The 17,368-nt window shown below is 45.3% G+C and overlaps 1 protein-coding gene across 3 annotated transcripts in view; it reads right to left on the reverse strand.

The window, feature by feature from the left end:
• The window catches only part of rhbdf1a (rhomboid 5 homolog 1a (Drosophila)), a 230,213-nt gene that overhangs the window by 156,764 nt on the left and 56,081 nt on the right, over positions 1-17,368 (reverse strand). The window contains exon 1 of one of the 3 annotated variants that reach the window (XM_055651196.1): positions 8,732-8,752. The exons of the other annotated variants lie outside the window; for them this stretch is intronic. The gene's annotated coding sequence lies outside the window, so the exon portion shown is untranslated. Of the gene's footprint in view, positions 1-8,731; positions 8,753-17,368 lie in introns of those variants that run through there. 3 annotated transcript variants of the gene reach the window in all.

Here is a 17,368-nt window from a genome sequence, read left to right on the forward strand (position 1 = left end):
AGGTTTGGCTTAGTTGATGGTCGCGGCCCGAGTGCGGGTAAGGGTCACGGCATGCGGTGGCGACAGAAGGCCTGGAGGTGCCACAAGCCGGCGTTGTACAGGCAGCCTTCGGTAGCTCTGCCCAATATAACCAAAATCCATTATACAGAGGTCCATTCAAAGGAGAGTTTACTGTACTGTGAATTATAACTATCTTCCTCCTCCAGTAGCTTTCATGTGAATATTTGCATGAACGCTCGATTAATTAAATCAGGAAGATCGGCCCACACACTTCCTAGCCATCTATAGGTTAACTTCCTCCTCAGCAGAAGATCAGAATATTCAGGCAGATGATGCATAAAAGCATTAACATTACTGTGTTTTGTTTAATTTTTCCAAAGCCAAACCATGAATAACATAATATCTCGTCAGTGTAGGTAGCTGTTTAATAGAATAATATTAGTCTATCAAATACCGTTTAGTGGAATAATAGAAATAGAAATTTATTCTAAATGCAGGTGGTTTAAGAAACTTGCCGTTTATTTACACAGATCCGTGGTAGGTGTTCTCTTTGTTATTTATTCATGGCACTGCTGGAACAGTGAACATTCATTGCCCATCCCTAGCTCCGGACAGGCTGCCATCTCATTCAAGCACAGGCAGTCCCCGACTTACACAAGGGTTACGTTCTGTGAACCTTTTGGCAAGTCAGATTTTTAAAAAATATATAAGAGCGTCAGAATCACCACCCCCATCATGACACAACTCAGACTATGAACTGTCTCAGCGGCGTCCGGCTATGTCTGAGGCACTATCCTTCAGGGCAAGCCCAGCCGCCATTGTCGGCTTAAGTTCCATCTCGCCATTAGGGCATTTCCTGGGTAAGCACGGCCTTCTGGGTAAGCACGCCACCATTGCCAACTTGAGTTCAGTCTCGTTGAGGCATTTCCTGTGGTGCGCGGCCTTCTGGGCAAGCACGTCCGATGTAAGCGAGTGATCGTACAGTACTGCAGAAATTAAAGACTGCCTTGGTTGCACGAGGGACAGAGGACAGAATTGTTTAAGTGTAAGTTTACGCAAGTCGCCTATTGCACAAGTTGAGGGGTGTTTTATACAGTTTCATCAAGTGAGAGAGGGCATGGATAGGGGACGGATCGGGTCTGCACCATTCTTCAACCTCTTCACCAAGGGCTGGAAGTATCATAGGCCCAGACCAGGTAAGACCACATTTCATTCCTTCAAGTACACGTGTGAATCAGAGGGGACAGACAGAGACAGACAGAGACAGACAGAGACAGACAGAGACAGACAGAGACAGACAGAGACAGACAGAGACAGACAGAGACAGACAGAGACAGACAGAGACAGACATCTCTATCTGGTTGCTTCATTGTCAAGGATTTTATGTCAGCTGCTCTGGCTTTCTGGCACATCTTTGCTGAATAAACCAGATTTAAAATTTCACAAGCTGCTTCAATCAAATTAATTTTGTTAAATGTGCCTGCATCGCCTGCTATCCAAAGCAATCCACCTGTGGTGAATACAATGTACAGTGATGAAGGAAGAGCATGGCATTTAATGGACACAGCCACCCTGATCGCCATTGAGTTGCTTTCAGGGCTGCCATTGTTCGGCTGCCCTGACATTAGTGCTGCCTGTCAGACTCCTGGTGCAAAGTGCTTCTCAGAAGATTAATCAACAGCAAACATGCTTAATCTGCACCTCCCACCATAATCCCCAAATCTTCTTTGACAGTTGACTTTGAAGACTACTACTACTCCCATGCACAGAACACAATCCCAAGCTTCTGTCCAGGAAACCCCCTCATTCCTTAAATTCCCATCCATAATAAAAAGCTTTCGATTCACATTCATAATTATTTTTTTTTTAAACATTTGTTTTAATGGCCCTTTGGATGCAGAGAATAGCGATTTGATATTATTTTTCTGGGTTGGCGATAAATCACTCATTTTACAAAGAACGGCCTGGAACATCGGGCCTCTGTAGAGGCAACTGTGGAGGCCTCAATTGGCCCGACTATGGGGGAACTGGGGTCGGGGACTGGACTTTGTGCCTTCCCTCATAATGGGAACCATTGTGGGGGGATGTTTTTCATGTTAAAGTTCTTTAGTATTGTCATGTTTGTATTCTTTTTTTTTTAATGTGTTGCATTGGCATTGGCATTGGCATAACAAATTCCACCAGTCTGGCTGTGTGGTCATTAAAATAATCAATCAATCAATGATCCAGGCATGTGCAGGGACAGAGAATGTGGGGTATTGTGGTATTGATGTCGTCTGAAGTAAGGTCCCGACCAGAAACATCACCCATCCTTTTTCTCCAGAGATGCTGCCTGACCCACTGAGTTACTCCAGCACTTAGTATCTGACTAAGTGGGAGATTACACAGAAAACGTAAGGTGGAAAGACAAGCTTATAGGGCTGCTAAAAGCGCCCAGGGTCCGTAGTTTTATGAACAGATGTAGAGGATAACTCCATAGGAATATGAATTCAGCTTTAACTATTTGGAGCCTCAGTTGAGGTACTGAGTTCAGTTCTGGATTCAACACCTTTGGAAGGATGTTAAGGCCTTGGAGGGTATAGTCAAAGTTCACATAATGGTACCAGATTTCACAAATCGGTTTCGATAGTGTAAATAAGCAGAAACTGTTTCGTGTGGCAAAAGGTTCACTTTGGGGACCACATGTTTAATTGTAACTGGAAACGTGCCAGAGGCAACTGAGGAGACGTTTTAATGATTTACATGTTTTCTTATCCAAAAGAGTGTTTTTAATAAATTCAACAACTTTCAGAAGAGAAAGGGTGGCACAGTGGTGCAGCTGATAGAGCCTCTGCCTCACATCGCTGGAGACTCGGGTTCGATCCTGACCTCGGGTGCTGTGCGTGCGTGGAGCTTGTGTGTGCTTCTTCTAAACCGCACGCGATTGCTCCAAATGCTCAGATTTCCTCTCACACCCCAAAGACGAGCGGGTTTGTAGATTAACGAGCCCCCGCAGAGAGAGAAGATACGACTGCAGATGGGTTTACAAAAGATAAGGAAGTTGTAGATTAACATGGAGCCTCTGACTTTTCATCGCAGAGAGAGAGAGATAGCAGGATAAACTGCAGATAGGTTACAGGTGTTACAGGAACAGATGAGGACAGTGCTCAGGACTGCACTTCCTGAGGAAACTCAGCCTCACTCATTTCAGGAGGGGAACTGTACTGGATGGGTGACGTCTGCAGGTAGTGAGGGGACTTTATCAGACAAAGCACCCCCTCCACATACCCTGGATCTCCTGCCATCAGGCAAGAGATATCGAAGCATCAAAAAAGCTGGAAGAGGCTGTGAGAGCACTCTGTATCAAGTCACTTGATTCTGTGGCTGGCCACACGATAGGTGGATACATTTTTGATGTGGTTTATTGTGGTTTACTGATAACATTGTGTTTTACCTGTACTATTTATATTGTTCCATCCTGGTTAGTGTATTATGTGTGAAATGTTTTAAATGGGTCTTTTCATTTTGCATGATTGTGCAAGATGTAGACTTGGTGATTACTGATAAGGGCCCTGGTGTGTAGTAAGTGGGAATGGTTTCCCTGCTCTGATCTTGGAAAAAGTAATAACATGCAAAAGTAATAACATGCAAAAGCAAGAGAAATAGAGATACGAAATAAAGGATACAATACCTTGTACTAAATGTTGTCCCCTTTAACTGTACACTGTGAACAGCTTTATTGTAATCATGTTTAGACTGGATAGCACGCAACAAAAGCTTTTCACTGCACCTCAGTACATGTGACAATAAACTGAACTAGTTTAGTCTAGTTTAGAGATACAGCGTGGAAACAGGCCGCTCGGCCCACCGAGTCTGTGCCGACCAGCGCTCCCCGCAGATTAACACTGTCCTCCACACACTAGGGACAATTTACATTTATACTGAGCCAATTAACATACAAACCTGTACGTCTTTGGAGTGCGGGAGGAAACCGAAGATCTCGGAGAAAACCCATGTGGTCACGTGGAGCACGTAAAACGCCGTACAGACAAGCACCCCTGGTCGGGATCGAACCTGTAAGGCAGCAACTCTACCGCTGCACCACCGTGCCACCACTTCTGATAGCCTCTTTAAGGTCAATACTTTTTACTTGACGAGACCTCGCATGCACAGTTCATTTCTGAAGTCTGTTGTTAGTCAGAATGGATTAAAAATCCATTCCTCGAATCTTTCCAAAGCCTCTTTACTGTAACCTGTGTAGCTGGCATCAATACACTTGCTCCTGGCATTAGCTTAGCTGGTTGTGGCTCCATCTCTGCCATGCAAGTTGACATTCAGGTCTCAATTACTCCTCTTTGCATCAGCAATAATGACAGTGCAAAAGAAAGGGCTAATCCTCCACCGTGTGAACCCTGTCAGACACAACACAAGCCTTTGCGTTCAACATGACACACAGGATTATTCCGCAAAGGTCTTGCGTGCTATTTTGAATTGGGTTTTGAAAGCAGACAGAAGGTAGCCACGTAGATCAGAAGGCAGTGGGCAAGAACATTCTTCGAATAACTGCAGCCCTTGCCAAGAATGCCACAATCAATTTTAGGGCATTCCACACCGAACCAAGTGTTCCTGAAGCTCTGACAATAAGACATAAAAAGCTGGAGCAACTCACGGGTCAGGCAGCATAAAAGGAATAATCCCCCGGAGGTTTTTGTCAGTCGCCCTACCTGCAACCTCCGGCAACTACCTGCAACCTCCGGCAACTACCTGCAACCTCCGGGAACCGCAAGGAAACCTTGGGTGGGGCACAAAGTCTCCAGAGGTTTCCGTTCAGGTCTCCGAAGTGGGACAGGGGCATAAGGTGACATTGCTGGTCAAGACCCTTCTTCAGACAGAGTCAAGGGGAAAGGAAAATGAGAGATATAGATGGTGATACAGAGATATAGAACAAATGAATGAAAGATATGCAAAAAAAGTAGCAATAATGAAAACAGGCCATTGTTAGCTGTGGGCGAGGTGAAAACGAGTTACTGACAATGAGACAGGATGACGGCTTTGAACCTAGAGCAACGACTTGGGTGCCGTCATTCGAAAAGTTCTGCTGATCACCACTGAACTTGAGATGGTCAACGTCAGAATCATATAGCACAGAATATGGCTCTTTGCCAAACCCATTCTACAGAGTCCATCAAGCATCCATTTACACTAATTGCACCTTACTTTTCACCAACTCCCCCCTGCATATTCTTCAGGCAATTTAAAAATGGTCAATTATCAACCTACTCCATCCTTGGAAGAGACACACACACACACACACACACACAGCCACACACACACACACACACACAGTCACACACACACACAGACACACACACACACACACAGACAGTCACACACACACACAGTCACACACACACAGTCGCACACACACACACACACACACACACACACACACACAGTCACACACACACAGTCACACACACACACACACAGTCGCACACACACACACAGTCACACACACACACACACACACAGTCACAGTCACACACACACACAGTCACACACACACACAGTCACACACACACACAGTCACACACACAGTCACACACACACACAGTCACAGTCACACAGTCACACACAGTCACACACACACACAGTCACACACACACACACAGTCACACACACACACAGTCACACACACACACAGTCACACACACACACACACACAGTCACACACACAGACACACACACACACACACACACACACACACACACACAGTCACACACACACACACACACACACACAGTCACACACACACAGTCACACACACAAACACAGTCACACACACACACAGTAACGGGTAGAATGTATTAATTCCACGTAGACTGCACCCACGATCAGGATTGACCATGGGTCTCCAGAGCCAAGAGGCAGCAGCTCTCCCAGCATCACCACTGTACCACCCGACGTTTAACATGCTGCTTTCTACTCAATCCGGTTTACAAAAAAGACACAAAGCGCTGGAATAACTCAGAGGGTCAGGCAGCATCTCGGGAGAAAACAGAGATTATGTTTCAGGTCAGGAACTGAAACGTCAACTATTCTTCAGTCTGAAAAAGGGTTTCGGCCCAAAACTTTGCCTCTTTCCTTCGCTCCATAGATGCTGCCTCACCCGCTGAGTTTCTCCAGCATTTTTGTCCACCGTCAACTACCCATGCTCTCCAAGGATGCTGCCCGAGTATGGTTGCCAACTTTCCCACTCCCAAATAAGGGACAAAAGGTCAAAATAAGAGACAATTTCCCTACGACAATTCGTTGACCGACTCGGCCGTGGCTGGGTGAATGATGAGTTGGACTGGACTGCACACAAAGCCCAGCCGGCGGGCCAGCTGAGGAGTGTTGGCCAGGGCAAAGTCCAGCACCCCATCCAACTCATGAACCGATGATCGGCCATGAGAAGGAGGGATGGGGGTGTTGGCGGTAAGCGAAGGCCTGAAGGCTGGACAGCTGGCCGGGCTACTGACCGACGGGGCCACGGGCGAGGCGTTGCTGCTGCACTACGTCGGGACGGGCGAGGCGGAGCCAGATGCAGCGCTCCGACCAGACAGCCCCCTGGACCCGAGTAGTAGCCGTCAAATACGGGACAAGGGTCCCGTATGGGACAAACCATTTTAGCCCAATATACGGGATGTCCCGGCTAATACGGGACAGTCGGCAACCCTATGCCTGACCCACTGTGTCACTCCAGCACTTGTGAGTCTTTAAGTCAATTCTCAAGTTTTGTAATTAAGGCAGAAGTAAACAGAATTTCTGGGCAATTGTGTAGGAGGATGTTCATACAGCAGGGCTCTGTGACTTATTTTAAGAGTTGGTTCTGAAATAAACATTCACCCTCTTGAGCAAATAAATAAATAAATGAATAACCACCTTGCCTATTTTTCAGGCCAATGTGAATTAAGCATCTTTCTATTTGCTCAAGTCAGGCACAAACCTTTGACTTGACATTCTGTTTTCCATAGAACATGGAGTCTAGCACAGAAACAGGCCCTTCGGCCCACAATGGCTGTGCGAAACATAATACCAAGCTAAACTGATCCATCTGCTTACATGATGCAGAATTCTATATTCATTGCATATCCAGGTGCCCATCTAAAAGCTTGTTAAATGCCACTATTGTATCAGCCTCCACCACCAACCTTATCTGTGCGTCCCAGGAACCCACCACCCTGTTTAAAAAAATTAACTTGCCCTGTATATCTCCTTTAAACGTTGTCCCTCTGATGTTCAAGTTATGCTCTCTAGTCTTTGCCATTTCCACCCTGAAGGATAGGATTGTGTACTCATAATCTTTTGTTTAATTTAGAGATACAGCGCGGAAACAGGCCCCTTGACCAGCGATCTCCTACACTAGCACTATGTACACACACACACACGGGGCAATTTTAACCAAACCCAATTAACCTACAAATTTTACATCTTTGAAGTGCGGGAGGAAACCTGAGCACCCGGAAAAACCCACACGGTCACAGGGAGAAGGAACAAACTCTGTACAGGCAGCAGCAGCCGCAGTCAGGACCAAAGGCAGCAACTCTACCTCTGCCCCGCCATGCCTCCCCGTTCATGATAACATATTCAAATCCACTGGACACCAGACGTCATACAAGTACTCTGCGCTTTTTAGAGTCCCCGCGGATAGTTCCGTTGAGTGCACATCCAATAGTGTAAGATTGAGAGAACGTAATAGATTAAAGCATCAAAACAGCATGGTACCTGGACAACACTGCATGGAAGAAATGTGTAGGAAGGAACTGCAGGTGCTGCTTTACATTGAAGATAGACATAGAATGCTGGAGTAACTCAGTGGGACAGGCAGTATCTCTGGATAGAAGGAATGGCTGATGTTTCGTGCCGAGACCCTTCTTCTGAAAGTGGTCTGAAGAATGGTCTCAATCCAAAACGTCACCTATTCCTTCTATCCAAAGATGCTGCCTGTCCCACAGAGTTACTCCAGCATTTTGTGTCTATCTTCAGTACTGCATGGAGATTGGGCTAATATCCACAAACTGTGCATACATACATGCAACGGACAGTAGATGTACACACTAATGCTCGCATTTCAAGGCATTCAATGCAACTCGTCAGCGTACATCAGACGCCAAATTCCATCTGCAGCACAAAAGTCAGAAGATTGTACCCTGTAGGTTTAAAATTAAAACTAAACACAGCCGGCTGCAAATATAATATTCATGCTCATCTCATTCCACAGCCAACGTCAAACCGCCCAGCTCTGTTCCCAGTATCATAGATATGCTGCGGGTAGCTAACATGCATTCAAATCCGCTGGATACAAGACTTCACACAGACAAGTTCAAACTGGTTTCCTTCTAGACGAACCACATGGGCAGCTCGAAGCTGAAGTTATCCCAGAGAGAGAACGGCAACAAGAATAGAAAACCTCTTTTCAAAATAATGGTCAGCCCACAGTATGGAATTTCCATCCAAAACCCTCTTGATCCATTCAAACTCGCTTAATGCATCTAAAGTGTGGTGATAGGGAACTTCTTTGTGAGTGCTGTATTAATCAGTGTCTGTGCCGAATAAGTTACTCACTGTACTTGGTCTGTGGGACAAAGAATCATACAAAGAGCTCAAATTTAAAAAAAGCAAAGCATAAGACACACATTGCCCTGATGGCACAGTTGATCATAAATTAACAAGGATAGTCAGGAGGAGTGACTGGGACAAAACACTTACTCTTTGCCACAATGAGCTCATTTATTCTCGCTGACATTTCATCGGCGTTTTGATCAGCCACTTGCATTCTAACTTTTCCTCCCGACCACACTCTGCGAGTTCATTCCTGAAGTTTGCCAAACTACGGAAGAGGACTCTGAAACTCCACACTCTGCATACTGATCGAGCAGGCTGTATGACTCTCTGCTCAAAACCAAGGGCACCAAGATAATGAGGTTACAAAATACAATCCACAATTTAAAAGCGAGCTATGGAAATCAAATCCAATCGCCTAAAGGTCAGTTATACCAGCAATACATTTGACTTGATACAGGGTATAGAACATGGAAAAATAGGTGCAGGAGTAGGCCATTCAGCCTTCCGAGCAAGCACCGCCATTCAATATGATCATGACTGATCAACTAAAATCAGTACCCCTTTCCAGTACCCCTTTCCTGCTATTCCCCCCCCCCCCTATATTCCTTGATTCCTTTAGCCCTAAGAACTAAATCTAATGAAGAGGTATGTTCTCCCTGTGACCACGTGGGTTTTCTCTGGGTGCTCCGGTTTCCTCCCACACTCCAAAGACGTATGAGTTTGTAGGTTAATTGGTTTCTGGACATTTTAAACTGTTCCTAACGTGTAGGATAGTGCTAGCATATGGAATGATTGGTAATTGGCTTGGTAAAATTATAAATAATCCTCCGTGTGTACAATAGTGTCAGTTAGTGTTAGTGTGCGGGGTGATCGCTGGTCAGCGCAGACTTGGTGCGCCGAAAGGCCTTTTTCTGCACGGTAAGTCTAAAGTCTGTGTTTTGCTCAGGATTCCAGCATCTGCAGCTCCTTGTGTCTCTATGTGACCTCTGTTATTATCTCAATGTGGTGCACCCTATTAATACCAGTTTCTTAAACATCCAACACCTTCAGTATTTTTTTTACAGCATTGTTTATGGGTCAATTATCTTCAAAATTGCACCAGGATACTCAGAATCCAATGGAACTCCTCAAATGTCATTGAGATTCAGGTTCTAGGAACATAATTAGGCCCATCAAGTCGACTCCACCACTCAATCGTGTCATCTTTCGATCTTTCCCCTCCCACCTTCTCCCCATAACCCCCGACACCCGCACTAATACGCATTTTACTTTCTCCCATGCCACATGCGGCAATAGGCCTGGCTCACGGCTGCGAGAAGAGAAGTCTGTTTAGTTTTTAGTTGATACAACGCGGAAACAGGCCCTTCACCCCACCGAGTCCGCACCGACACACTAACACTATCCTACACACACTAGGGATAAACTTACATTTATACCAAGCCAATTAACTTACAAACCTGTACGTCTCCGCAGCATGGGAGGAAACGGAAGATCTCGGAGAAAACCCACGCTATCAAGGGGAGAACGTAGAAACACCATACAGGCAGCACCCGTAGTCAGGATCGAACCTGGGTCTCCTGCGCTGTAAGGCAGCAACGCTATCATTGTGCCACCGCAAAGGTGAAGAGAAAGCTCATCATTTTGCAAAACGCCCTTCGCTCCTTGCTAACTTAGCTTTGGGTTAGAAGCAGGAGTTCCACTTCTGATGTACAGATCTTTAATAATCACAAAATATTTTAGATTCACAGTAGTAATAAGAACTAGTTTACAAATATAGTTCAACCTTCTGTTAGTGTACATTTAAATTCACCTCAGGCACCTAAGGGAGTGACCAGAACATTTCTTGTGTATGTTATTTGTGTTATTCCCTTTATCGTGTATCTGTATAGAGTGGATGGCTCAATTGTAATCAGGTATAGTCTTTCCGCTGACTGGTTAGCACACAACTGTACCTCAGTACACGTGACAATAAACTTGCGTATGGATAATTTAAAAAACTCTTGTGGTCTTTTTGGAGAAGGATTTCTTCTCTCAAAGGTACCAGCACTGATTTTGTATGGTGAACAGGATACTTTTGACATGGATTATCTACGGTGGGTAGTTGACTTGCTCCTTGTGTATTGAAGTGGCACTTCATCTACATCCCGTACAGACCACAATCCCATCCTTATCCTCTTGAGGCTGGTTGAACCTAGGAAGTCTTGCTGTCACGAGTTGGATAAGTTTCCTGATTTTGTGCAGTGTTTTCAATCTAAGCTTTGTTCAAGAGTCAAGTTTGTTTCAATGTCATTTCAATGTGTACTGACAATGGTACAATGATGAAATTCATGCTTGCAGCAGCATAACATGCCTGTAAACGGAATGAACGCAGATAATATGATATGATAACCATAAATGAATAACCACAATGCTAAAGTCGTCGAGTTAGCCCCTTAGCCCCCTGCCAAAGTATCGCGCACCAACCATCAACCTGGACACACTGCAGCAGCTGTCGATCGGAACGCCTGTTGATGTTTAGTAGAGAGTAGAGTGTTTAATTTAATTTGTTCATGATATATGTATTTTTATTTCTATTTACTTGTTGTTATTTGTACTGCACACTGAATGGACACTGGTTGAGCAACGTTTTTTTGATTCCTCTGGGTATGTTAGTACTCAGGAAATGACAATAAAGATATACTGATACTGAGTTGGGTTGATTGAGGTAGAAGAAGTCTGTTTAGTTTTTATTTTAGATACAACGCGGAAACAGGGCCTTCAACCCACCGAGTACGCACCGACCCCCGCACATTAAAGGGCCTGTCCCACGGCGATTTTTTCGGCGACAGCCAACATTTTTGGCCGAAGTATCAGGTCACCCAAAAATTTGCAGCGTAATGACGTGAAATGATGACATTTGACACACGGTGTTTTTTCAAGTGCCACAACATTTTTTTTGTCGACGCTGGATTTTGAAATGTTCAAAATCTTTTGGCGACCCTGATATGACGCTGGCAGTCGCCAAAAAAAAAAATCACCAAGTGGGACAGGCCCTTAACACAATCCTGCACACACTAGGGACAATTTGCATTAATACCATGCCGAACAACTTACAAACCTGTACGTCTCTGCAGTGTGGGAGGAAACCGAAGATCTCCGAGAAAACCCACACTGTCACGGGGAGAACACAGAAACATCGTACACACAGCACCCGTATTCAGGATCGAACCCGGCTACAGAACTTTGTTGGCCCCAGAAATTTAGCGACTCTTTGCAACTTTGCTGTATGCTTTTACCGGGTTGTATGCAAGAATAAAAAGAATCTCACTGTACATGTACACAGGCACATGTGGCAATAAAGTATCACTGAATATTAGTGAAGAGGTAAGTTGGCCATCATTGTGAATGAAGGCCTCGTTTCCCTGTGACCGCCAGTTCTATTTTGAACAGGGAGCAACTAATATAAAACTTAAACTTCCAGATATCTAAATTATCTTAATGACATCACTGGAGCCATGGGGTCGGTGCAATTAAAGCCAGGCAGCCAAGACAAGTGAAGCCAGAGAAGCGAGTCTAAAATAAGCCATTAGCAGAGACATTATGTTACAATGATGTAACTCCAAACGCCTACACTGCCCTTGCAGGCTGCCATTATTCTGCAGAGCTACAGCCAATATTCCAGGCCCTGATGTTTTGATATAGAGTCAGAGTGATACAGTGTGGAAGCAGGCCCCTTCGCCCAACAGCCCATGCCCCATCTACACTAGTCCTAGCTGCCTGGGTTTGGCCCATATCCCTCTAAACCTGCCCTCCCCATGTACCCGTCTATTGGTTTCTTACACGTTGCGATAGTACCTGCCTCAACGACCTCTTCCGGCAGCTTGTTCCTTACACCCACCATCCTCGTGTGTGGAAAAAGTTACCCCCTCAGGTTCCTATTAAATCTTTCGCCCCCCCCCCCCCCCCCCCCCCCCCCACCTTAAACCCATCTCCCCTGGTTCCAGCATCTGCAGTTCCTTCTTAAACAGTCTGACCAGCCTATTTGATGCCACCTTCCAGGAACTGTTTCAAGAAAGACTCCCCAGAGCCCAACCATTCGCTCTGTGGGTCCTGCCCAATGTTAGACTTTGCCAGAAAAACAAAACACCTCACATTACTCAGTGTTAAATTCCATCCATCATTCTTCAGCCCACCTGTCCAGCAGTTGTGGACCATCGAGAGCATCCTTACCAACTGCATCACAGTATGGTATGGCAACTGCTCTGTCTCCGACCGGAAGGCATTGCAGAGGGTGGTGAAAATTGCCCAACGTATCACCGGTTCCTCGCTCCCCTCCATTGAGTCTGTCCAAAGCAAGCGTTGTCTGCGGAGGGCCTCAGCATTGGCAAGGACTGCTCTCACCCCAACCATGGACTGTTTACCCTCCTACCATCCGGGGGGCGCTACAGGTCTCTCCGTTGCCGAACAAGCAGATCGAGGAACAGCTTCTTCCCGGCGGCTGTAACTCTACTCAACAACGTACCTCAGTGACTGCCAATCACCACCCCCTCCCCCCCCGGACACTTATTATTATTTATTCAAATCATGTGCTATGTTGCTCTTCCAGGGAGATGCTAAATGCATTTCGTTGTCTCTGTACTGTACACTGACAATGACAATTAAAATTGAATCTGAATCTTGAATCTGAATCGGATACGCTATAGGTCAGGCAGCATCTATGGAGGGATGTGGACTATCAACATTTGGATGAGGAGAGGATGTTTCCACTCGTGGGGAAAGTCCAGAACAAGGGGTCACAGTTTAAGGATAAGGGGGAAATCTTTTAGGACCGAGATGAGGAAAACATTTTTCACACGGAGAGAGGTAAATCTCTGGAATTCTCTGCCACAGAAGGTAGTTGAGGCCAGTTCATTGGCTATATTTAAGAGCGAGTTAGATGTGGCCCTTGTGGCTAAAGGGATCAGGGGGTATGGAGGGAAGGCAGGTACAGGATACGGAGTTGGATGATTGAATGGCGGTGCAGGCTCAAAGGGCCGAATGGCCTACTCCTGCACCTATTTTCTATGTCCGGATGGGTGGATATTGGTTAGGAACACTTGATTAGCAAATGGCAGTCGGGTGGGGGGGAAGCAAAGGGTGGAGATGTCGACAAGGGCTAGGAGTAGAGAACTAAAGGCCCACACCCACACACTGTTATGTGACAGTCATGAGTTTACTGCTGTCATAGTATAAATGGGACACTGAACAGTGGGGGGTGTCACAAGATGCTCAACATGTTTCAGGAATGTTACTGGTATGTAGCTCAGGTACCATGTGAGAAGGTTACTTTCCTTTTTGTAGAGTCAGTGCGTGACAGTGAAATGATTCCGTCACCATTCCGAAAAGTCTTAAAAATCTTCCCGTTAATAAACTCCATTCTCACATCGTGCTGTTCGCACTTTTGAAATATTTGTAATGGTGATAATCACTCAACGCGAGCAAATTCATCTATAACTTTCAAAAGAGAAGTGTACTCGTACTTCAAAAGGGATATATATACACACAGGGATCTGATAACCTGATAATCGGCAAAGTAATAGCATTATCTCATATTTCGCTTGGGCAGCTTACAACCCAGCGGTATGAACATTGACTTCTCAAACCTCAAGTAGTCCTCGCTTTCCCTCACGCCATCCCTTCCCCATCCTTGTTCTCCGACCAGTCTGACTGGCCTCTTAATTAACTTTTACATTGTATGCATCGTTGTCAGAGGAGTTGTGTACAGGAGCAAAGAGGTCCTTCTACAGTTGTACAGGGCCCTAGTGAGACCACACCTAGAGTATTGTGTGCAGTTTTGGTCTCCAAATTTGAGGAAGGACATTCTTGCTATTGAGGGAATGCAATGTAGGTTCACCAGGTTAATTCCCAGGACGGCGGGACTGTCCTATGTTGATAGATTGGAGCGGCTGGGCTTGTATACTCTGGAATTTAGAAGGATGCGAGGAGATCTTATTGAAACACATTAGATTAAGGGTTTGAACAGGCTAGAGGCAGGAAACATGTTCCCAATGTTGTGGGAGTCCAGAACCAGGGGTCATAAGTTAAGAATAAACCATTTAAAATGGAGAATAGGAAAAACTGTCACAAAGAGAGTTGTGAATCAGTGGCATCAACTATGTCGCGGCTGTTTTTTCAATGTTAAAAAATGCCCGCGAGTAAAAAAAAGATAGCCATGGAAAAAAAAATCGATTTTTACTAGTAGGTTTAGTCGCAGAGGTCGTAGTTGGTCGACTTGTTAGTCGGTGTAATCGAGGGTAGTCGAAGATAGTCTTCATCATAGTCGCAGGGAGGTGGAAAGAGATCGAAGGAGGTCGTCTTCACTCTACACTATTCGATGTCTAATTTTCCCGAAGTTAGTTGTAGCTAGTCGAAGCTGGTCTTCAACATAGTCGAAGCTGGTCTTCAACATGTCATTTTTTCAAACTCTTCTAAACTCGTCAATTAGGTCGCCCAAGTGGGACAGCCCCTTAACAAAGTTCCTACTGTCAATGCAGCTTTATTTCTTGTTTGGCCTGGAAACATTCACTATATTTTCCACAAATACAATTCTTGACTTTTCATTTGTAGAAACCATTGCAGAAATTTGTCAGACTGAATGCGTGAAGCACTGCTATCTTTGAAAAGGCAATTCCTTTGATAAAGTCATTTAATGCAGTACATGGCCTTATACTGTAGAATAATTGCCATTAAGATCATAACTGGGTGGTTTGGGGGGGGGCATAGTGGGGCAGCGGTAGAGTTGCTATCTTACAGCACCAGAGACCCGGGTTTGACCCCGACTATGGGCGCTGTCCGTAAAGAGTTTGTACGTTCTCCCTGTGACCTCGTGGGTTTTCTCCGGGTGCTCCAGTTTCCTCTCTCTTTCCAAAGATGTGCTGGTTTGCAGGTTAATTAGCTTCTGTAAATTGTCCCAGGGCATAGGATAGAATTAGTGTATGGATGATCATTGCTCAGTGGGAAGGGCCCGTTTCCACGTCATATACCTAAACTAAACTGCATGAAGTGAAGCACTTTCTTATTTTGATTCATAAATGCCCCTAGGTGATCCTGCACTCAAAATATCTCATTTCTCTAACTTTTGTCCAAATTTGTATTTTTAATATTTTTGTGCAATTGACGCCTTGGGGCTACTCCAAGCATGTTTCCTGACCAACAATTTGTTCTCAGAAGCCATCATTCCCATGTCTGCCTAGTGGCGGGACAGTGGTAGAGTTGCTGCTTTGCAGCACTCGAGACCCAAGTATAATCCTGACTATGGATGCTACCTGTACGGAGTTTGTACCTCCTCCCTGCGACTTGCATGGGTTTCCTTCTGGTTCTCTGGTTTCCTCCTACACTCCAGAAACGTACAGGTTCGTAAGTTAATTGGCTTGGGTATAGATTGCAAATCGTCCCTAGTGTGTAGGATAGTGATCGACTGGGTCTGTTCCCACACTGCATCTCCAAGTTAAAGTCAAACGGTGTAACTGCAGAGTCAGCAGTCGTGGGTGTTGCAAATGAATGTTGGGACTCTCATTCAGGGAGAATGACTCATTTGGATCTCTGGCTCTCAGCTCAGCAGCTGTTGGCTGACAAGTTGCACTACAATAATACTCAGCGTGCTGGCGGGAGGGGTGGGCAGAGGGAGGAAAAGGCATCGCGGCTGCCAAACGAGAACCTGCAGTGGCCCAGATCCAGACTATCAAACCGATAAATCCGACCCTCGTCCGAGCATCAACGTTCGATTTGAGCAACGCGCTGAAAGGAAACAACAACCGGACGTTCAAATAACCAAGGAATGCAGAAAGGCAATCCATCAAAATGATATCTGGTACAGTACGAGTCTGAAATCCAAGTATATCGCAAGGGCGGCTAAAACTGGAATCTACAGTAAGCTCCACAAACACCATCGCCACCCTGTAAGTGAACCACAGTCAGCCGCTCTATTAATAGACAACCTGAGAACCGCCAGAGATAAAGTGAGAAACAAAAACACATTACACCAAAGTACCCTTGGCTCCGGACCGCACTCAAGCCACAGCTCTGGTGTTAAGTCGCTCGTGCAACTGGCAAAGGTATCGGGGTACAAACAAAGAAATCAAAAGATAAGAATATTGCAGCAACATTGCAACACTGCATTCTGATAAGGTAAAAGCAAGCCAAGAAACGCAAAATAACCTTTAGGAAGGAACTGCACATCGAAAATAGACCCAAAGTGCTGGAGTAACTCAGCAGGACGGGCAGTGTCTCTGGAGAGAAGGAATGGGTGACGTTTCGGGTCGAGACCCTTCGACAGAAAGGTCTTCTGAAAAGGGGTCTCGGCCCGAAACTCCAGTTATTTGGAAATAAGTTACTCCAGCATTTTAATAACATTAGCTCAGGCTTCATTCGCAGCCTTGTGCAAAGAAAGCTATTACACAACGCATTATTTTCATTCCCAGGCAGAACTCTTTGGCCTCGAATGTAATATAAATGCACTGTTTATGACCGGCAAAACAATGTTGAAATATTTGACACCAAGTATTAGTATCATCAATAATGTGGATACTAATGCAATGATGGACTGACGCATTCTTAGAAACCCATCTCCTCTCCTACATTGAAAAAGAACCAACAGCCTCCAGATGAATAATTTACCAGCACTTCCACTGAACTCCCAATTATGCTGGCCCACTTGGGGGAAAATGGCCACACACACACACCAGTTCCAAGAACCATCTTACACCCATTTTTTTTTTTACAAAGAACCAAATCCAAAAATGAACAAAGCCACAAAGTGCTGGA

Source organism: Leucoraja erinacea, chromosome 20, assembly GCF_028641065.1.
Source record: "Leucoraja erinacea ecotype New England chromosome 20, Leri_hhj_1, whole genome shotgun sequence".
Lineage (NCBI taxonomy): Eukaryota > Metazoa > Chordata > Chondrichthyes > Rajiformes > Rajidae > Leucoraja > Leucoraja erinaceus.